Genomic DNA, 23,641 nt, shown 5'->3' on the forward strand with positions numbered 1-23,641 from the left:
ATTCTTGACCCTTCTAACTCTGCTTGCCTTCTTTCAGGGTTGGTTTCAGAGCGAATGGTCTTCTCTGTTCAGCCTTAAAACACGGCAAACCTAAGTCATGTTTCCAACAGCAGTCACCATATTCCCTCACGTTTCCCATTTGAAAAACCCCAAATGTAGCATTTTTTTTTCTCTTAAAATTCCCTTGAATGATTCTTTAAGCTCCAGGCATCTGTGGGGATGTTCCAGGTACCGCCCCACAATGCTACCTCCTCTTCTTAAAAAGAAGTCCCTCAGCTGGGGCGGGATGGCGCTGCGCGGCGCGCACCTGAGCGGCCGGGGCTCCCTGAGTCACGGAGGGCGCGACAGCGGCCGGGCTTCTCCCCAGCACCGTTCTCTGTCACGGCCGCCGCCTGACCAACACCCCGCTCCTCGCGTAGGCATGTCTCGCTTCAGAAACCCCAAGTCGCCTTACGCTCCCTGGTCCTTCCCCTGCGGGGGAAAAAAACGCTAGTGCAGCCCAGAGCTCTCTTCCGCTCCACCCTGCGCTGCCCTTGCTGCCCTCCTGCCTCCCGCGCGTCCTTCACCCGCGCGTCGGCCGCGCGCCCAGGTGTTCCCGCGCCTGTAATCCCCTCCGGCCCGCGCCTCCCGGCCCGCCCCGCGGGTCTCCAGCGCCTGGGCCCGCGCTCTCGCCGCGGGTCCTTCCTCCTTTCCCCACCCAGCCCCGCCCAACCCCCGCCGCGCTGGGGCTCCCGGCCGAGCCTCTCCTCCCACCTCCGTCCCCCACTTCCCTCCCCAAGAAGTGCTATTTTTAGCAAATCCTCCGCGCGCCGCCACCCGCTCAGCTCGCAGCTCGCTGCCGCCCTCCCGAGCTCCCCCCGCGCGGCGGCGGCGGCGGCGGCGCGTCCCGCACATCGCGCAGCGCGCACCAAGCCGGCCGCGCCGCGCCCGCCGCTCTCTCCGCGGTCTCCTCCTCTAGTGCCCGCCGCGGCCGGTAAATCTCGGCTGGAGGAGCAGCGGCGGTCCCCGAGTCAACTTTCATTCCCCTTTTGCTTCTGCCTCACCATTCTCTTCTCCTCCTCGAAAGATGGCTGTTTGGAGAAGGGGGAGAAGTTAGGAGGTCGCCGGCGCGGAGCGAAGGAGGGCGCGACAGTCTCAGCAGGAGCGGGCGGAGGTGAGTGGCACCACGGCCGAGTCCCCGGCTGGTGCTCGAGGAAAGCCCTGGGAATTGGGGGCCACCGGTCCTCAGGATGCGCCGCGGTATTCCCTGCTCGGGTTCCGCAGGTTAACAGCATCTCAGTCCGGACTCTGATGCCACTTGCCTCGCATCTCGCAGCCCGGAGACGGGTGGGTTTAACGGAACCTTTGTCAGAAGTTGGGTGCTAGGTTATCTTTGTGTACAGACCCTGACATTTGGCAAACCGAGGCGAGCGGCCGGTGGCGTGATTCTCTCCCGCCCCCAAACACACCCAGTTTATGTTGGAGCCGAGCTATGAATGAAAAGTTTGTACTGGCAACGTGTTGCTTGAGGGGAGCAACGCTTATTGGGGGGTACCTTTGATGTTTCCTGGGGGACTTCAGTTTTAAGTCAATACATCAGAATCCTGGGTTTTAAGAAAAGTTCAAGAGGCTGGAGGATGGGAGATAAAGCAGTTCCTTGGCTAGTGGAAGGAGTGATGAATCGTAAGCTTATTAAGGTTAACTGGCTAATTAGATGCCATACGAGGGTGTCACAGCGGGGACTAAAAGGAGCAGAGGACGGGGGCGTTCCCTGAGCGCCTAGCAGGCTGCGTTTGTTTGGCTTTGAAGCCGTCACCCACTTGTCCGCAGTGAGAGGTGCTGGTGTCAGGCCTGTGTGTCTGTGATGTGACAGAGCGGGACCCAGCTCTCTCCAGATCCGAGGCGCGGTTGTCAGGAGAGGTGGCCTGCGATAGAGAGCTGAGGATGTAGTTCCCGTGATGTGGACTTGGAGAATTCTCTAGTGAGTCTCCTATGCTCCAATTTCAGGAAGATCTGTCAATTGTTTTTTTCTTCCAGGGAGGTGTGTGTAATCTCCTAAAAGGAACTTTCAGCTTTAAGTAACTGTAGCATTTTGAAATCATGTAAGAAATGAGATATCTACATATATTCATTATTACATGTATGTGGGGAGTGTATGTGTGTGTAAAATATGGGAAAGAGGTAAGAAAGGCTTAAAAAGTTTAACTTCTACCCGAAAGGAAAGCAAAGAGTTAATTCTTTTCTCCCCAAATGGTATAACAATGCATATACAACTAAATACTCTCGCTGTGCTGAGATTTCTCATAAGGAGTAAGATTTAGCAATTACACGTATTCAGAGCGCTGTCATGTTTTCAAATCTTGCAGGCACTATTGAAATCTGGAAAAGGGGAGTACATACATAGAGAACCCATATTAAAGGAAAAAAAATTTAAAATCTTCCAAAAGAAAACCTTTTGACATTTGAAAAGGCCTGGATGTTATTTTCCGATGCTCCAGAAATCTTTCTAATCCTGTAATTAACAACAGCACAGAATAAGTTGCATTTAATAAATTAGAAATCATGTTTAAAGGATATCTTTTGAACTTCTCTTTGGTACTTTTGATATTTATTATGGAAATTATTGTGATTGAAAATTTGTTGTTTAATATATTTGCCTTTTACCACAGATAATTAGTCCTCCTTATCCTTTTAAACCACTGTTCCAGTTTGGACTAATTTAATTCCCCAAACATCAAATTACTGATGTTCCTTCTGGAAACCATTTATATTTAAAATGGCTAATAAGAATATTGTATTTCCGAAACAACGTAATTTAGTCAGTTGTAAAACTTGCTTGTAATTTGTTCTCATCCATTTCGTTTGAATGGGGCACATTTGAAGAAGAGCAGCGTTTTCTTAGAATATGCCATTTTCTGTGTGTGAAAAAGCTAGTGTTTTCATATATGTTTTAGCTATTAAACAGAGGCATGTAAGGTGGGAATCCTGTCTGACCTTTCATAAACTGCCAGCCAGAGGGAGAGAGATGCTTTCCTAGCTCTGCTCGTGAATTGATTATCTTTACTACAGAATGGACATGATTAGATGCACATAAGGTTGTGCAGAAGGAAGTTAAGAGTTTTAAATTAAATACCAGTTTATGGGTAGGAGACAGAATTTTTTTTTTTTTTTTTTTTTACCTTGATCTTCCTGTTTCTTTCCTTCTGCAGTTCAGCCTGTTGGACTGGTCTTTATTGGAGAGTCAGACCAGCACTCTGACTAGAGAGTGTTTAGCACACTAAACTGCCATCTTCTGTAAAAATAATGATGGCTCTTTTGCAATTAAAAGATAATTTTATACATGGTTATAGATTTTTGTGATTGGTGACCAAATTAACTATAACCGTTATTATAGTAGAAAGAGTTTTATGAAGTTATTGCCACTATATATAAATAATTATATATTTAAGATATGGATGAACTCTATTTGAGGTTTAGGAGTTTTGAATGTTAAGGCCAGCTGACCAGATAAAAACCTATTTAATTAACTAATTTGAATGACACCAGAATTCAGATTTTTATTAATATCTACATCTAGGTTTATGTAGCTTTCCTTTCTTTTTATTAGAATTACTTCTTTTTTGAATTTGTTTAAATATTACAACATATTACATTATAATTTGTACACGCTCAGTGGGGAAGGTGCAGGTTATTCTTAAATAGAGATGTGGAGAATTAGCTAACAAGGAGAGTCATTTGAGAAACATATGGACATCATAAAATCCTTCTGTATGTAGCATCTGTACCTTCTCATTAGTGAAATATTGTAGTTATGGACATTTTTTGTTATTACATCCAAATGTGGCTTTTTATTTTTGCTTCATTGGTTTTTTTTGTTTTAAAATGTAATTTATATTACTGTTTAAGTTGGTGGGGGCTTTTACTGCTTGAAGCCTTTTGCTTTCAATAGTTATCATACTTAATTTTTACTGCATGCATCTGCAGATATATACAATTGTTTCCCAGTTTGTTATTATAATTCTTACACTTTTTGGTGATTCCTCAAAACATTTGAGAGATAGGTAGGATGACATATAGTTCTCATTTTAGGAAGGAGGCAGCAGGTACACTGATATACCCAACATTACACAATAGTGAATCAGTGTGAAGCTAAGTGTAACATCTATATTTCCTGTATTTTAATGATGAAAGCAAGCTGCTCCTGTATCTTATGATAACTTCATAAATTTATGTATTTCCAGATTTTTAAAGTGGTCTTCTTTATATATGTGCAGATCAGATTTTAAATCAGTCAATATAATCATAAGGGGATGGATCATACTGTTGGCCTGTTGATGGGAGAGAACCATGACTCTAATAGCTACTGCTGAAATAAACAAACAAGCACACACACCTCTGTAGAATATTTGTTGTTGCAGTCAATCCACAGTCCACATATTTCTCTGCCCCTGCTGGCCTCACCCTATCAACTACCTACTGCCACTCTACTGATCAAAGCAGCCCTTGAAGTTTATCAGCACAGTTGTCAAGCTTGAGGATCATTAGCCTCACTAGCAAGAAAAGTCAGAACCTGATTTTTGGGAAGAGAGAGTATTGATGGGGACAGTAATGGAGTGTCCACTCCAGAGGCAGCCAGTAATGGTCAGAGATCATATTCTGGGTGTTGGGATGTCCATTTCTCTCATCAGCTCTGTGTCTTTGGCCGAACTTACAGATATCAAAGTGAACAGAAGGTTTATGGAATTATCTAGTCATTTCTGTCCATGTAGACCTCATATCCGAGTAAATCAGACTTTTTTAAAAAAGAAAATGGACAGAAACTTGTTGTTTTTCTACATCTCACCAAATCTCCTCTCCTTCAAACCCCACTAGAATTTTTTTTTAGGATAATTGCCCACATGATTTGTAACAGCCAAAGTGATAGACTTCTGATATTGCATTATTACAATTAACAGTGGAATATATTATCTAGTTTGCAGAAGGAAGCATTGTAATTCTGTAGAAAATGGTAATATGTAATCTCATGCAAGTATTTTTGAATAAGCAGACAGTACCAAGAGCTCTCTATTAAGCTAATATATTTATTTTTACTCTTCCTTTCTCTAAATGTATGGTTTATAGGAGCTCATCCAAATCATTAAGTATCAACTACTGAAAAAAAGTTCATATGTGGTTTCCTGTTTACTACGATGAATTTTGTTTAGAGCTTCAAAGAGAGGAAAACTACTGTCTATTGTTTGCTGCACCAGAGAGAGTATAACGTGTTGCTGGTGAGCATGAGGAGCGCTGAGGTTGCTGGAAATGGTACTTTCTTCACATCTCTGCAGAACCTGTGATAAGAAGGAGATGGGTGTGGACTGGTTTAGTTCTAGTACAACAGTGATGAGTGGAATTTGAAGTGGAACTGAAAGAAGGGTAAGATTTGGATAGTCTGTGTGTCACTCAAGGTATTCAGTAGCAAGTCATGGAAACTAACTTTAGTTAATATAAGCATCAAATAAATTTATTAGAGGATATTAACCTTGTTTTCTCTTGCTGTGTAACACATTTCCACAAATTTAGCTGCTTAACACAACACCCCTTTATCATATCAGTTTCATTGTTCAGAAGTCCACACATAGCTTAACTAGGTCCTCTGGCCAGAGATCTCCTGTGTTGGCTAGGGCTGCGATCTCAACAGAAGATCAATGGGAAAAGATCCACTTTCAAGCTTTTTTCTCTTTGGCAGAATTTATCTCATCATGGCTTTAGAACTGAGGCTTCCATTTTCTTGCTGGCTGTCAGCCAGAGGCTACCCTTAACTCTTAGAGGCTGCTGTTATTCTTTGCCATGTGGTCCTCTCATAGGCACTGTTACAACATGGCAGCTTACTTTTTTTAAAGCTGGCAAGGAAATCTCTCTTGCTCCAGTCTGATAAGAAAGAGTCTTATATACTATAATATAATAGTGAGAGAGTGACATAAGACTATACAAGGGCATGACTCCTTGGAGGTCAGCTTAGGATGTGTCCACCACATTGACTAGCTCATAGAATCTCTGGTATGGGGTGGGCACAGTGGCTCATGCCGGTAATCCCAGCACTTTGGCAGGCCAAGGTGGATGAATCGTTTGAGTCCAGGAGTTCAAGATCAGCCTGGACAACATGGCGCAACCCTGTCGCTACAAAAAAAAAAAAACACAGAAAAAATTACCTGGACATGATGGTGTGTGCCTGAAGTCCCAGCTAGTTGGAAGGCTGAGGTGGGAGGATCACGAGTCTGGGAATTTGAGGCTGTAGTGAGCCATGATTGTGCCACCATGCTCCAGCCTGGGCAGTACAGAAAAACCCTATTTTTTTTTTTTTTTTAAAAAGAACCTCTGGTATAGTCCGCAGACTTGACTTTGAAGCCACTCAAGTAGAAACAAGGCTCCAAATCCCTCTGCAGAATTTGTCCTGTGAGGTAGTGCTGCTGTCGCTGTTGGCATATAGCTTCTACAGTGGAATGTGGGCTCCATATCATAAAAGAGAGGATTCTCCACATATAATAATGGGGTCCCATTGTCCCTTGCGAAAAAGAATGACAGGTGTCCACTGCTGAGGGAAAGAAGAAAAAATGATTGCTTAATGAAATGTTTGAGTTTTTGGCCAGGATAGGCATGATAACCTTCTAGAGATGGGATTGAATTGGAAAGTGGCTGAAGTCATGTGACTCCTTGGAAGAGAAAACTCTTCCGGAATTTAGGAGAATAATGGTAATGAGGGTTCATTTATGAGTGGTGGTGATAAGAAAGGAGTAGAAAACCTTTGAAAGATGAATCACTACACATACATTAGTCTGGGTATTGACTTAATTAGTCCCTAAATATATGCCATGCATGAAAGACTTTTAAGAGACTGATTCCACTAATCCTTGCAGGGAACCAGCGCTGTGACTTGGAGGCCTGCAGTGTGGTCTACCCTCATTTTATAGAAAGGAGCAGAGCTAAAGGACCATTGTACTATATTTGTGGCCCAGTGACTATGGGGTGCTATGTAGGGGGTTGGGGGACTATTGAACATACCCTGTGCTCTAAGCACTTTGCCAGACATATTTTAACTATTTTGTATCTCAAACTCTGGCAGTTTAGTTTATATTTCCCTAGTTCTGCCTCCCTTCTCCCCTGGCAGGTGTGTGGAGACTTTGAAAGGCTAAATACTTTGCCAAGGGTTGTTCAGCTAGGGGTGGCATTAGGTTTTGAATCCAGGTCTGATTCCAGAGCCTAAAGTCTTGTAGTACACATCCCATACTCAAAAGCAGTAAGTGAAGTTTCCAGGGAGAAAGCCTGTTACTCACATTGAAGTGGATGTCAGTGCTACAATTGCTGTTGGGTTCCATCATTCACCTTGAGAGAACTGGATACTGCAAGATGAGGGTTAAAGAGAGGAGTGAGAGAGTGCGCTGTACCATGCCTTCTTTTATTTTCTCAGCAGGAAGTACATATTATAGGTCTCTCTCAGATCTAAAAGTAAGAATGGGGAGTAGAGGCTATGCATTTTTATTTCTACTTATCATTTTGGTTAAAATCAAAAGCACTGTGTCTCCTTTCTTTCCTATATGTAGATTTCTACTATTAAATTAAATCAAGTAACATTATGAATTCTCATTGCCTCTTTGGCCACAGGGTTCTTTCTATAGCTTTTTCAGTAGATGCCACTGTTTTGATCTTGAAAAGTCTATTGAGACATTCTTCCTTTGTTCTTCTATTACTCAGTCCCTCTTTCTACTCTGTGGTGCCTCTGAAATCTATTCATAGATATTCTACTTTTTTCTTCTGTTTTATGTACTTAAATATCTTCTTTAAATGGATCTGGTTCCATTGATCAGAATCATTGGCCCAGATCCCCTTGCTGCTCCACTGTACCCAGGAAGTCTTATCTATTTTCTGTTAATTTTACTGAGTTTTACTCTACGTCCCAGCACAGTATGAGGAAGCCGTTAAGATTTCTCTGGGTATCTGAACCAAAATGTAAACATTTAACACTGAATACCTCAAGAAAGTGGTGTGACTGGATTGTGTTAGATCAGGTGCATACCTATGGACTACTCCACTGTGGCCAGGCAAAGGGAGTTTTATTATTGCTCCATCTGGGTTCAGGTGTCCACCCTTCTAGAATATTACTGTTCTCAAAGAGGGAAATTGTGAGCCAGCCCTTGCTTGACTGGGGTCAACAGTACTAATCTATTCTAGAGCACACTGTAGCTCAGGAAATCTCTAAATAAACTTAATTTCTTCATATAGGTTTTAGATTTCCTGAGCTAGATTAGGCCAGATTTGACTTTAAAAGCCCAAACTTCTTAGCATGACACCAGTTCTTTCACAGCCTGGACCCAGCCTATCTTTATTACATTGACTGATTGATTGATTGATTGGTGCAGGGTTTTGCTCTGCTCCCAAGGCTGGTGTGATCATAGCTCAGTATAACCTTGAGCTCCTAGGCTCAAGTGATCCTTCTGTCTCAGCCTCCCAAGTAGCTAGCACTACAGGCTCATGCCAGCATACCTGGCTAATTTTTATTTATTGTTTATTTTTAAACATTTTTTTTTTTGTAGAAGGGGTCTTGCTGTATTGCCCAGAGTGGTCTTGTACTCCTGGCCTCAAACTATCCTCCTGCTTAGGCCTCCCAAAGCACTAGGATTACAAATGTAAGCCACCGTGCCAGGCCCTTACATTTTTAACTGTTGCCACTCCCTGCCTTTCATCCGGTAAATCATTAAGGATTTAAATCCTAAACTTGGAGCTAGCAAGTGGCTTTGATTTTAGATAAAAAGGAGTAGCCAGCCTGAGAGAATAAATCAACGTGTAAAGAAAAGTCAAGATGAGAGAGAGAGAAAAGAGAGAGAGAGAGAAATAAGAACATTTCAGTTTTTCATTCCCTGCATCCAGTCATTCTTAGGTCTGGTTCTATAGCTGATTTTTCCAAGGGTATGTTATGTGAGCAGTAAATTATCCATAAATTGAATTTCTGCGTCTTGCAATAGAAAGAGAACTATGTAGCACAGGTTTCTATGAGTGATCATCTCATAGCCAAAATCAGACTTTCATTCTGCTGGGGTTCTGTTGGGGATTAGGAAGCTGTGCTTCTCTGCCCTACTTTTTCACTGGGCCCAATCTATGTCCCACCTCTTCTGTGATGCTTCCTCTGATTACTGCAGCACACGGAGATCTCATTCCTCCCTGAATTCCTACAGTAGTTTAGGGTTATGGCTGTGTTTTTGCAGGCTTACAAATGAAATTCTAGTATTAATTGAGAAAATCCATAATAAAAAGGCTACTGTATTAAGAAAGTCTTTTAAAGGAATTTGCATTTTTATTTTTCCAAACAGCATCCTTATATTTTTGAATTATAGTAATATAGTTAATACACAGGATGATTTACATGTGCATTTATGGTCTCTGCAATTACCCTGTGGCTCGCTAGAGGTTCATAGTCTCCCACCACTTAGATGGAAAGGAGGGCAGAGAAGGTTTGGCTTCCTAATGGGCACCTTCTCCAAATAAAATACCACAGGAAGAATGGGCTGGTTTTGACTAAGACTACAGGTGTGTACAGTGTGAATGTGTTTATTTTTTATTAAACATTCTACTTAAGTATATAGGAACATAAAATATAAATGCTTTTGCTTATAGATTTCATAAATTATAGAACCAAACCCAACAAACAAATGTTGAATATAAACAACAGAATTGATGAAATTAAAAGAAACAATAATGAACTCCGTGACAAATGATGCTGTATTGTTGAAACTACATTGCCAGTATCTAGTTTAAGAGTATAAAGATACAGTCTCAGATTCTGTTCTTATTTAATCTATTTCTATGTTTTATATCAATATAGATACAGAAATTGTCCTTTTATAAGTAGATTAAAACCAAACAAACAATATTAACTTTGAGGCTTTGTGTATGGCTCAGGGTAATCAGACTTTACACATGATCAAAATTCCTCAAATAATCCTCAAAGTCAGTTGTAATGAGACATCACCTGAGACCTCTGTAACATCTTTTTGTTCTCTTGAATATGTGATTAGTATTGTGGAGTCATCGAATTCTAAATCAAATGTGTAAACTGTATTCCAAGATTTCTGGAATGGAGAACAGATTGTGTAGAAGCTACACAGAGATAGGATGCATGCATTATCTTCACACTCATGATGAGTGTAACCACTATAGTACAGGTACTTTTGTCTGCCTGTGCTACCATGTGTTCCGTAAAGACTCACTTCATCCTTACCTTTTCTCTAAACAGACTTTATTTGTTTAGCAAACTTTCTATTCTTTGATCTCCACTTAGTATATGCATGATTGAAAACACCAAGTGCAAACAACCTGATGAAAATTTGGTGGCAGTAGTTTTTAAACGTTTATTCAGAAACTGATTAGAATACAATATATATATTTAGATGATCATCCAAATGAAATCCCAAAATGGAAAAAAAATATTTCACATCAAGCTCATTGACCTCAGTTTGAAATACACAGTTGCAAATGTTAATTGGCCACTTAAAACATTTTACATTTTGCTGTGTGTTGTGTGTCATTAATGAAATTGTAAGCTCCTTGAGGTGAGACTCTATGCTTACTGTTTTGTTTTCTTCCATAGCACTGTGTGCATTTCTTAGAGTTGATGCCCAACAAGTGTTTGCTGATTGACTGATTATTAATATATTGTTATTACCTATTGCTCTGTGAGGTCCTCAAAGGCAGGGACTATTTTGTTTTAATTTGTGGTCTCTGAATGCCTAGCACAGCAACTCTCACATGAGAAATGCCTAATGAATGTTCTGAATGAAAGAATGGATGACTTGTTGGCTTTGTGTGTGTGTGTGTGTGTGTGTGTGTGTATGTGTATGTGTATGTGTATTCTTTTAGATCTAATCTCTCATGTACAGGGCACTTCTAACAGTTGTATAGATCAGTGCTGTCCAATAAGATTTTCTGTGATGATGGAAATATTCTGTTTATGCTCTCCAATATCATAGCCACTAGGCACACGTGGTCTTTGAAATTTAGCAAATGTGGCCAATGGCCTGAATTGAGTTTTATTTAATTTTAATGAGTACATAGTCATACATGGCTAGTGGGCAGCACAGGCCCAAATGATAAAATGTACTTTCTCAAACTTACTTGCTCTCATATCTAACATTATTATATTTGTTGGTTATAATTGGATGTTGTTATTTAATTTTGTTGTATTGGATGGATGAAGTGAATTCATCACTATAAAAATAGGGCAGTATAGTCCACCAAATTGATTTCATTCTTTCCTAAATGACCAGCAACATTGGATGTCATCTGTTCACTTGCCTCACTATCTATTTGGTATTTCATCATTTCCTTATTGGGCTAGAAGCCTGACACCACTTTTGCCTTTTTTTAAAATGACCCAGGTTGTCTTGCATTTGCTTGTCTTTCTGTTTTAATCCTTTTTTCCCCTAATAAACCATTTTAACTTGGATTATCTACATCATTATTATAATTTTTAGAGACAAGGTCTTGCTCTGTCACCCAGGCTAGAATGCAGTGGTGTGATCATAGCTCACTGTGGCCTTGAACTCCTGGGCTCAGCTGAACCTCCTGCCTTAGCCTCCCAAGAACCTGGGACTACAGGCATATACCACCACACCTGGCTAGTTTTTTATTAGAATTTTTTTTTAATTTTTATTTTTAGAGATGGAATCTTGCTTTGTTGACCAGGCTGGTCTTGAACTTCTGGCCTCAAGTGATCCTCTGGAGTAACTGAGATTATAGGAGTACACCACTGCACCCAGCCTGTATTATTATCATTGTTAATACTACCATCATCATTTTCATTTCTGGTGTTTATGCTTTGCTAGCCCATATTTGATGTTATGTACTAATGTCTACTGATAGTCTAAACACACTTCAAATTTATTACAATCTGAAAAATGTCTGAATATTCTTTTTCTCCAATTGTTTTCTTTGCTTATCTTGCCCTTTTACACTTTCTGGTCCAGAAGAATGAAGTAGCATCATAGGCATTACAACATTAGAATTCAATCCTTACATAAGATGTAATCCCATCATGACAAGTTTCACGGCTGTTGCCAAATCCATGAAATTGATAAAACAGGACTGTCATTTAGAAGGACAGGAATTGCTTCCTGCAAGTGGCTGAGATCTTTTATGCAATTTGTAGTTCTGCTAGAGCAAGACTTCGATTAGAACTTATTGTACACATATTGAACCTCAATATTGGGTATATTCAATTCTCCTTGGATTCTTATAATAGTACTGAATCTAGTAGTATGTCATGGTTATAGAGGCTATCTATGCAAATAAGTTGAAATCCGCTCTGCTGACTAGCAGAAATACTTTAGAATTTTCCACTCATTTTCTGTTTACTGCTAGAGATTTAATAGTTGTCTTATGTGGCAGAATTTGAATGCACAGACTTCAGCATGGAAGCTTGCCTTTTGTTCATTTTTTTAGTCTAGCTTAGTAGTTCCCAAACTTGAGTGCGCATCAGCATTTCTGTTCAGGGTGATACACACAAAAGACTGTCAACTATACTTTATGGATAAGTTAACCTCTTTTCAAGGCACTTTTGTCTACACTGGATTTTCATCTTGGAACCTACCTTTCCCTCACTACCCCAAAGATGCATCTCTTCTTTATTTCTTCTATTTCTACTTTCAGTCCAGCACACAGCTGCTTATTGAGTGAACTTGTAGATGTGCTCTTGAATAGATTTCACACAATAGGAGACAAATTCAGTAGCAATATATAGAATTTTGAACTTGTGAATCCCCAGTTGAGCTTTTATCTTCTTATTGCTTTCCTATGCGTCTTGATGGTGAGAAGCTAGTACTGCTTTGTTATCTTCTTTCCCAAGTTTTCCCCATAAACATTCTCCTAAAAAGCCCTTGGCCAGGCGCGGTGGCTCAAGCCTGTAATCCCAGCACTTTGGGAGGCTGAGACGGGCGGATCACGAGGTCAGGAGATCGAGACCATCCTGGCTAACACGGTGACACCCCGTCTCTACTAAAAAATACAAAAAACTAGCCGGGCGAGGTGGCGGGCGCCTGTAGTCCCAGCTACTTGGGAGGCTGAGGCAGGAGAATGGCGTAAACTCGGGAGGCGGAGCTTGCAGTGAGCTGAGATCCGGCCACTGCACTCCAGCTTGGGCAACAGAGTGAGACTCCGTCTCAAAAAAAAAAAAAAAAAAAAAAAAAAAAAGCCCTAATGATGTAAATGATACATTATGTTCATTCTTGACAAGTTGGGGAAATGAGGAAGGGAACTTTCTTTTGTGACTTGTGCTGTAGATATATTTGTAAATCTCCTATTTATCTATTTGACCCAGTTTTTAAAAGTTACCTACATTAAAATAAATATTAAATATATTTAGTATTATAATGAAACAATATTTTGCTTTTATTTATAAAGTTCGTCAGGCTGGGTGTGGCGGCTCTCACCTGTAATTCCAGCACTTTGGGAGGCCAAGGCAGGTGTATCACCTGAGGTTGAGAGTTCGAGACCAACTTGGCCAACATGGTGAAACCCCGTTTCTACTAAAAATTTAAAAAAAAAAATTAGCTGGGCGTGGTGGTGGGCACCTGTAATCCTAGCTACTTGGGAGGCTGAGGCAGGAGAATCATTTGGACCCTGGAAGTGGAGGTTGCACTGAAATGAGATCGCATCACTGTACTCCAGCCTGAGTGACAGAGTGAGACTCTGTCTCAAAAAAAATAAAGAAAAAAATAAAGTTCATCAAAGGCCTTTGCCTAAACTTATGAGATAACTTATTTACTAACCAGAACACCCTTTTGGAGTTACTTACTACTTTTCTCTGTGAGAACAAACACCGTATATTCACCTTAACTTACGTTGTCAAAAGTATAATGCTAAGACTACTCAAGCCAAATGGGAAAATGTAGGTCAAATGGAATTTGTATTTCGGAATAATGGCAAAAGTTTTAATTTCTCTAGAATAGCAGATCTGAAATATTCTTGTGTGTTATAATTTTCAAGTAACTACTGGAAACTCATTAAAATATATTTTATACCCTATTCTATTTTTCTTACATATGTTATAAAGCCCTTACTATGTTGATATTTTATTAAAACAGTAATCATTTAATGATATTTATGTAAAACAGATATCTTTTGTATTTACTCGAGTAGTTACCATTTCAGTGCTCTTCATTCCTTTGTCTATATCTAGATTTTCCTCTGATATCCTCTTCCTTCTGCCTGAAGGACTTCCTTTAAACGTTCTTTGTGGCATAGATCTGCTGGTGATGAGTCCTTTCAGCTTGCTTTTGTATTTCTGAAAATGTCTTCATTTCACCTTATTTTTGTTGGGTATAGAATTCTAGGTCAGTTTTTTTTTTCTTTTAATACTTTAAAGATGTTGCTTCACTGTTTTCTTATTCACATTGTTTTTTATGAGAAACATGCTGTCCCTTTTCTTTTGTGTTCCTTTATAGATAACAAATCCTATAACATATTCTGTTTATCCCTAACTTTGGACAATTTGATTTTGATGTATCTTGGTATAGCTTTCTTCATGTTTCTTGTGCTTTGGGTTCATTGAGCTTCTTGGGGCTGAGGGTTAATAGTTTCCATCAAATTTGAAAAAAAAGTTAGTCATTATTTATTCAGAATTTTTTAGGAGTCCCTCCTCTTTTTTCTCTTATTCAGGAACTCCAGTTGCATGTATATTAGGAACACTGATCCTCTGATTATTTATTTTTATTCTTTCTTCTCCATATGTTACATTTTGAGTAGTTTCTATTGCTGTGTCTTCAAGTTCACTATCAAGTAATCATATTTAGTGTGTTCTCCATCTCGCACGTTGTAGTTTTCATCTCTTGAAGTTCAATTGGGTGTTTCAAAATTTTCCATGTCCCTATTTAACTTTCTAAACATATGGAATAGATTCATAAAAACCATTTTAATGACCTTGTTTGCAAATTCTAATGTCTTTTTTAGTTCTTGGTCAATTTTGTTTGATCGACTTTTTATCCTTACTATGGGTTATATTTTCCTACATCTTTGCATGCCTAGTAATTTTTGATGGATACCAGACATTGTGAATTGTAGGGTGCTGGATATTTTTATATTCCTATAAATCTTCTTGAGAATTTTTTTTCTGGGATGCAATTAGTTACTTGGAAACAGCTTGATCCTTTCAGGTCTTGTTTTTAAGATTAGTTTCTGAGTACTCTACCCAACACCCCATGAATTATGAAGTTTTCCAGTCTGGCTGGTAGGAACAGGCACAATTCCCAGACTTGTGTGAGTGCTGGGTACTGTTCCCATTAACACTTTCAGGTGGTTCTTTTCCTAACTTTGGGTTGTTTTCTCACATCTGTGTCCTGATCATTACACTGCTGAATATTCAAGTGGGGAGCTCATTTGTAGACCTCTGTATTTTAGCTTTCTTCCCTCCAGTACTCTGGCCTGTGACATCTAGCTGCTCTCATCTCCTTAGTTCCTCCAATCCATCTCCTCAATTCAGGGATTATGCTAGGCTTTGCCTGGATTTTCCTTTCCTGGGCAACGATCTGGAAGCTGGAATAGTCATAGAGCTCAGGTCATCAGTTTCCCATTTCTTAGATTTCATCACATATGTTTTCCATTTCTCAAGGATTATTGCCTTGTGTCCGGTGTCTTGAAAACTATTGCTTCATATTTTGTACAGAACTTTCATTTTTTTAGTCAGGGGGATAATTCCAGTCCCTCTTACTCAGTCTTCCTTGGAAGTGGTTCCCCCATTCCTTTTCTCTTCCATGTAAAACCTTGTTTATCAGTATAATTTTGAACACTACTTAAGTATTTAATGCTCAATTTAATGTAGTTTATTTTGATATTCTATGTCTTTCTTTTCAGCAGTTTCCAAATTTCTTTAATTAACATTTTATATTGTAAGCATATTTTTAAAAGCCCGTTTTGCACAGTTATATTCTATATTATGCTTGATGATTTTATCACTGTCCTAGCCATTCAAAACCATTCTTAAGGCAAGCTAGTCATAAAATAAGGAGTTAAATTTGTTGAACATAATAATTTACATACTTTTAAGTGGATAAAAGATGCTACTATGGGAAAGTACCATGTTTTTAAAGAAGGATAGAAGCCAAGTGGCTTTGAAATAATGCACTCTTGAATCTAGTAAATGTGAATGATCATAAAACAGCTCATAAATTACTATATTTTAAATTGGATCACTTCTTATGGATTGCTCCTCTTTTATATTTATTTAGGAGTTTCTGTAGTTCATGGATAGGCCTTGAGATTGTTCATATGTCAAGCAATAGTGAACTATGTGCTGGTGAATTATTTTATTTTTAATCCTCTCTCATATTTGAATGATAAAATATACTACTGTGAACTAATATGAGAATAAAGTGTCAAAATTCAGGAGCACATCTTGCTATAGTGAATACATCTTGTTACTTCAAGAGTTTTCTGGCAGTAAGGGCACAATTGACTGTGATAATTTAAAAGAATCCTTGAGGTAGTATAGTTCCATATGCTGTAGGAATATGTCAATGATTTTTTAATTTTGCAATTTGAGTTTTTAATGTAGTCTTTTGAAAGCTAGTTGTTAAGCATGGCAAGGAGACTAGAGTTACTTTAGAATTCTTAGGAAAATAATTTTGTAAGAACAAATTAAAATTAACTTTTTCTTCAGCACTGTCATAAATATCAGCACCGTGAAGCCAGAATTGTGGCAGTGTTACATGGCTATGTTTCCAATATTTAAGAATAAAGGTTAGGCCAGATTTATATTCTCTTACAAAATTGAACCAAAATATAAATAATTTATAGAATTTTAAGAATAGAATCTTGAAAAAGCCAATACTACTCTGTGAGGGAGACTCTTAGTTGTCTCCTAGTCTCCCTTTTCCCTACTGTTCTCAGACGTAAAGCCCCTAAGTTTTAGCTGGGGACAAATCCCTGCAGGACAGAGATAACATTTCTTAGCCTTCCTTGCAGCTAGGAATTATAAACCATGTGACAAAGTTCTGACCACAGGATATAAACAGCATGATTATGTGCAACTTCCAAGTAGGCCATTAAAGGAAAGGGGTGTGCTGTCTCCTTTCCCTTCTCATTTGCTGGAATGTGGGAATGATCGTTGACTATCTTAGACCTTGCTAAGGAGGCCAGCACTCTAAGAACGGCAGAGCAACAAGATTTTTAAAGAAGGCATAGGACAGTGTATTAATCTGTTCTCACTCTGCTAATAAAGACATACCTGAGACTGGGTAATTTATAAAGGAAAGAGGTTTAATGGACTCACAGTTCCACATTGCTGGGGAGGCCTCACAATCATGGTGGAAGGCAAAGGAGAAGCAAAAGCACGTCTTACATAGTGGCAGGCAAGAGAGCTTGTGCAGGGGAACTCCCATTTATAAAACCATCAGATCTCGTGAGACTTATTCACTACCACAAGGACAGTATGGGGGAAACCACCCCCATGATTCAATTGTCTCCACCTGGGTCCACCCTTAACACATGGAGATTATTACAATTCAGGGTGAGATTTGGGTAGGGACATAGCCAAACCATATCAGACCATGATAGTGACATTTTTACTTTATTTTATTTTATATTCAGGGGGTACGTATGCAGATTTGTTACAAGGGTATATTGCGTGATGCTGAGGTTTGGGCTTCTATTGATCCCATCACTCAAATAGTGAACATAGTACCCAATAGGAGATTTTTCAGCTCTTTGCGCTCCCTCTCTAGCTCCTCCGTTTTGGAGTCCCCAGTGCCTATTGTTCACAGATGATGACTTTTGTAGCGGAGTTGCCATAACAGCTTGGAGTCTTGTCTAAGCCACTGTTATTTTCAGTCTCTGTCACATACAGCCAAAGCTATATGCAGTAAGTCCTCACTTGTCGTTTTATGGATAGGTTCTTGGAATCTGCGACCTTAAGTGAAATGACGTATAAGGAAACCACTGTTACCACAGGCTAATTGATATAAACAAGAGTTAAGCTCCTATGGCATATTTCTGGTCACAAAAATATCACCAACTTCTCCATAAAGACCCAAACATTTCTAATATAAAACATTGGAATAAATGTGAGCTGTACATACATTTAAGAAAGATTCCTAAAAACAAATACGAAAATTGTTTACTCACTTACTTCAATTCAGGGTGTTGGGTGGCCAGAGCCCATCCCAGCAGTTCAGGGCACCAGTTGGGAACCAGCCCCGGACAGGATGCCATCTCATCTCAGGGAACACTCACACCCACCCATACTCAGACCAAGACTGTGTACACATGCCAATTCACCTAACGTGCACAGCTTTGGGATGTGGGAGGAAACCGGAGTACCCAGAGAAAACGCATGCAGACAAGGGGAGTGTGTGCAAACTCTATGCACACAGTGGCCTGGGCTAGGAAGTGATTTTTTCTTTTATCAACTTTATAATGAAACAAATGAAATGACATTATTTGAGAACCTGCTGTACATTGTTCCCATAATTGTATTTTTTTTTGTTGTTGTTTATAAGACACGTTAAGAGTTTCTTTTTGTAACCATAAGCTTGAAAGGACCAAGTGATCATACATCATAGAGATCTAAACTTTTTCAAAGGCCTTCATTTTTTTAAAAACTGGACTAGTTCAATATCTATCAGCTGAGGTGAGGAGGACAATATAATTAAACTTATCTGGCTCTTTTCTGAGAAATTTGAAAAAAGATTTGAGGCACCTAAATCCTTATGCTGACTTTTGAAAAAAACAAGGGTTGGGAAAAGAGAGAATGCTAAGTTATTCAGCTTTCTACTTTGCCCCCAGACACCAAATATTTTTTCAATTTTCAATTCCCAGTGTGAAAAGACTCCCTATGCCATTTCACACTGTTCACTACTTCCCCTTTTAGAAATGATCATCCCAGAGCTTCTGGGATATCGCACTCTCCAGTTTCCTCCTCTGCCTCTGCTCTCTCCTTGTCTCCTTCTTGGGACCCTATTTAATTCACTCCCTCAATGTAGGCATAGTCTGATTCTTGGCTCACTTTTCCCTTTACTCTGTGTAAGGGAGATCACAAACTGGCAGCTTATAGACATGTTTTGTTGATTCCACACAGAATTCAAAGAAATATTGAATTAATTGACAGTGTTTAAAAATCAGGACATCCAACGTGAAGGTACAGATTTTGGCTTTTCGTGAATAAGGAGACAATCTCGCTGTACTGCACAGACATTCCCTGTAGCATTAGGTGATTGGAGCTGAGCTACAGCTGCCTCCTTTAGAGAGGTGTGTTTTTTCTTTTTTGTTATAGTCCCCCCCACTCCCCATTGCTTACATCTTGTGTTTTATTTATTTTCATTACTTACCTGATATTTTAGACGTTTTAGTGGAGAGGATACTCACCTTCCTATGTAATTTAAATTTTGAATTAATCTTTTCCAAAGACTATTTCCTTTTCATGCCCCTTTCTGTTCAATTCCATTTCCTCCTTCAGATCATTTCTACTACTCTCTTAATCAGACAGTCATGTTGTCTTACCTGGCTTCCTTGCAATAGAATTCTAACCAACATTATTTCTGGAATAGCCTTTCTAAAATTAAATTTTAATATTTTTCTATCTAGCCTCAAAACTTTGATTAGCTCATCTGCTTTCTAGATGATTTCAAACTCTGGCATTGGTATGAATGCAAAATGGGCATAGCCACTTCAGATAACAATTTTGGTAGTACCTCAAAAAGCTGATCAGAGAGTTACTATATTACCTAGGTATACACCCAAAAGAATTGAAAACATATTTCCGGACAAAAATGTATATATGATTATTTATGTCCATTTATAATAGCCAGAAAGTGGAGACAACCCAAGTGTTTACCGCCTGATGAATAGATAAACAAAATGTTGTGTAGTCGCACAATGGAATATTACTAGGTCATGAAAAAGGAACGAAGCAGTGATTTATGCTACACCTAGGTGAACCTTGAAAACACTATGCTAAGTGAAATAAACCAGACTTACAAGGTCACATACTATATTATTCCATTTATAGGAAATATCCAGAGACTGAAGGTAGGGCAGTGGTTGCCCAAGGCAAAAGGAAGGGGGAATGAGATGCAACTGCTAAAGGATATAGGGTTTCTTTCTGTGACAATGAAAATTTTCTGGAATTAGATGGGGCTGATGGCTGTATACCTCTGGAATATAATAAAAATCACTGAATTGTATAGATTAAAAGGGTAAATTTTTAGGTATGTGAATGATACCCGAGAAAAAGTCAGGGAACGTGATGAAAAACAAAACAAAAACCAAAAGCTCCTTAGAACTCAAGATCCTTCATGATCTGACCTTTGCTGGTTTTTCCAGTCTCATTTCTGGGTACTTTGTCTTTCCATATCCATTGCCTGTCTGCTTCTCTTTCCCTTGCTCTAGTATACTAATCTACACACTTCCAAGAGTTCCATGCTGTCTGTCAGTCTTATTATCTGTGCATACATTTCTTTTTTTTTTTTTTTTGAGATAGAGTCTTACTCTGTCTCCCAGGCTGCAGTGCAGTGGTGTGATCTCAGCTCGCTGCAACCTCCGCCTCCCAGGTTCAAGTGATTTTCCTGCCTCAGCCTTCCGAGTAGCTGAGATTACAGGCGCACTCCACCACACCTGGCTGATTTTTTATATTTTTGGTAAAGATGAGGTTTCACCATGTTAGCCTGGCTGGTCTTGAACTCCTAACTTCAAGTGATCCGCCTGCTTCAGCCTCCCAATGTGCTGGGATTACAGGTGTGAGCCACCATAGCTGGCCCTGTGTACACATTTCTACCAGAAAAGTCCTGTCCACTCTCTTCTCCTCACATTCATCTCTTAAATTCCTGATTTTCTTTTGAGTTCATATTTCACCTCTCCTGGAATCCCTTCTTATATACCAGTGCTAGATTACTTAATAGGGGAATTAGGTAGACTCTTCAGGGCAGACAGCAGTACCCTATGAATGAAAATATATTAACTTTGATGAGTTTATCCCACCTTGGCAATCAGAAAATCTTGAAAGAAGCTCTTTTGAGTGTACATGTAAATGTTATGTTTCATAGTTTTTAAACTTTAAATAAAATATGGTGGACTGGGTATGCAACCATGATATTTTAGAACAAGCATCATGTCACAATATTAATCTGGCATTGCTGCCCCCTCTCTCCTGCCCTGTGTAGATTAGGAGCAAACCTAGGGTGTTTGTGCCTCCCAAATACCCTGGGTATCCCTTGCTACCCTAAATGGTAACTATCTGTTTCTTTTTCTGTCTCTCCATCTAGACTGGGAACTCCTTAGTGATAGCTCCTGTATCTTGCATTAAAAAACATCTTTACAACTAAATTCCAGTAATTCTCCATAGAAAGTGGTAAGTTTTGAACAAATGATTAGACATCCTTTGTGATCAAATGTAGGCATGTGAGAGAGACTATTAGCATTTGCCCTACAGAAGATCAGAGATCTGAGGACATTTTAAGAAATGCATAATTAGGTGGCTTCATTGAAATACAACTTGATCTCTTTCTTGCTCTCTCTCTCTCTCTCTCTCTCTCTTTCACACACACACACACACACACACACACACACACACACACCTCCCACCTCCTTTAAAAAGCTATTTCAAAAACAGTAGAAGCAAAAAAGTGAGATTTAAAACTTTTTCTCAACCTATGCACCTGAGGAAGGTGTTAGATTTAAGACCTAAAGTGGGTTTTAAATTGACACTTCCCCTAACATATTTTTAAAGTGTTTTCTGTACTTTTTAAAACAGCTTTTCTTTTTCATGTCAGCAAATTCATGAGTTAACATTCATGTACTAACATTAACTCCTATTTTGGACTTGCTCATTATGCAGTGGTAAATAGTGGATGGTTAATGTTTTCTCTTTCAAAAATGTGATTATACTTAGTTATTTATAAGTAATTCTCCCCTTTTTTACCTTTCATTTTTAAAACTAGAAATTCTTGTTTCGACCCTATAGTGTCTTATTTGGGTTCTACGAATCAGACTCTTGGACAAAGATTTGAGTGCAGGTAGTTTACTAAGGAGGCATTCAGTAAATGGTTTGTATTAAGCAAGTTACTGACTTGAGCAACTGACATTTTAATTCTTCCAGGGGAACTATAAAAAAATATGCCTTAGAATTAGCTACATGAGAAGCAAGGGAGTTGGGTATGATATACTAGAACCTGTTAGTCCTTAGTTGAGGGCTCTTCTAGGGGGTGTTAATCCCCAGCGCTTCCAACTGCAGTGCAGGTCCAGAGAAACCTTCAGGTAAAAAAATAAAAGGGTTGACAGTTGGAAGTCTGTGGGCACAGATTCAAGTAGCAATGACCAGGGAGTCTGGGCGAGTACCAACAGCATTCACTGTATATGGAGATGGGCACCATCGTGGGAGGAGTGCTCAAGTGTGAAAAAGCCCAGAATTTAAATTAGCCTTTCTCAAGCATTTACTCAGTCCTCAGGTAAGTACCTACTGTGTGTAAAGGCTGTGCTAGGTAATGGGATGTATGAATTCGATTGTAGAGGCAATTAGCTGTTTTAAAGCTCAGTTTCTTCATTTCAAATGAGAACTTATTTTCTTTCTTTCAAAATGGAGAATCAAATGAGATAGTATTCCTGAACATACTTTAAAATATTGAGAGCATTTTACACTCATCTCCCTCCCCTGCTTTTTTTTTTTTTTGAGACAGAGTCTCACTTTTGCCCAGGCTGGAGTGCAGTATCGCGATTTTGACTCACTGTAATCTCTGCCTCCTGCCTCCTGGATTCAAGCAATTCTCCTGCCTCAGCCTCCTGAGTGGCTGGGATTACAGGTGTGTGCCACCAAACCCAGCTAATTTTTATATTTTTAGTAGAGACAGAGTTTCACCATGTTGGTCACGCTAGTCTCAAACCCCTGACCTCATGATCCGCCCTTGGCCTCCCAAAGTGTTGGATTCCAGGTGTGAGCCACTGTGCCAGGCCCTTTGTCTCTTATCAGGAATATGTTAGCCAGTCAAAAGCTTGTTTTCTTCTTCGACCATGTGAATTTGGCCTCTCTGTGAAGCATGCGTAAGACAGTAAGTTTAAAAGTTTCATGAAAGGAATAAGGTACCATGGGGATGGTTATTTTTAGCCAGTTGGCATTGAAGACTTCCTGGGGAAAGTGGATAAAATGGACCTTAAAGTAATGGATAAGAATTATTCTTGTGGAAACAGGGAATTTCTGAAGGAACAGTGTATTCCAGGAGAGCTTGAGCAAAGCCTTAGAGGCAGTGCAACTGAGAACCACTCACTGCCCAGGTTAAGCATTTTTTCCCCCTTAACTACAAATTGAGGATACTAGTACTACCTGCACTATAAGATTGTTGTAAGAATATCTTGTAAGGATAAATGAGCTGTGTCATGTAAGGTAGGTAGGATAGGGTAAATTCTAACTTCATCTGTAACTTTTGGTGTCACTGTAGTTTCTGATTATAAGTTATCCAGTCCCAAAGAAAGTAGTGTTTCCTAAAGTATATGGGATGTAAACCCCACAACATCTGCAAGAAAAAAGGATTATGACGTTAAAAGAATTTGAGAACTCCTGTGTACCATACATAGATGGATTTCATAGAGAGGCACATTAAGATAGTAACAGTGCTGAGAAGTGCGGCAATAAATGCACTTTTTAAAAAATACTTTG

General features: G+C 39.4%; 1 protein-coding gene across 8 annotated transcripts in view; it reads left to right on the forward strand.

The window, feature by feature from the left end:
- Positions 1-792: 792 nt before the first annotated feature.
- Positions 793-23,641, forward strand: part of HDAC9 (histone deacetylase 9) — a 927,498-nt gene continuing 904,649 nt past the window's right edge. For 6 of the 8 annotated variants that reach the window (XM_050783085.1, XM_050783089.1, XM_050783097.1 and 3 more), the window contains exon 1: positions 793-1,153. The gene's annotated coding sequence lies outside the window, so the exon portion shown is untranslated. Of the gene's footprint in view, positions 1,154-1,204; positions 1,961-23,641 lie in introns of those variants that run through there. The other 2 variants (XM_050783067.1, XM_050783066.1) reach the window with 2 other exon arrangements.

Source organism: Macaca thibetana, chromosome 3, assembly GCF_024542745.1.
Source record: "Macaca thibetana thibetana isolate TM-01 chromosome 3, ASM2454274v1, whole genome shotgun sequence".
NCBI lineage: Eukaryota > Metazoa > Chordata > Mammalia > Primates > Cercopithecidae > Macaca > Macaca thibetana.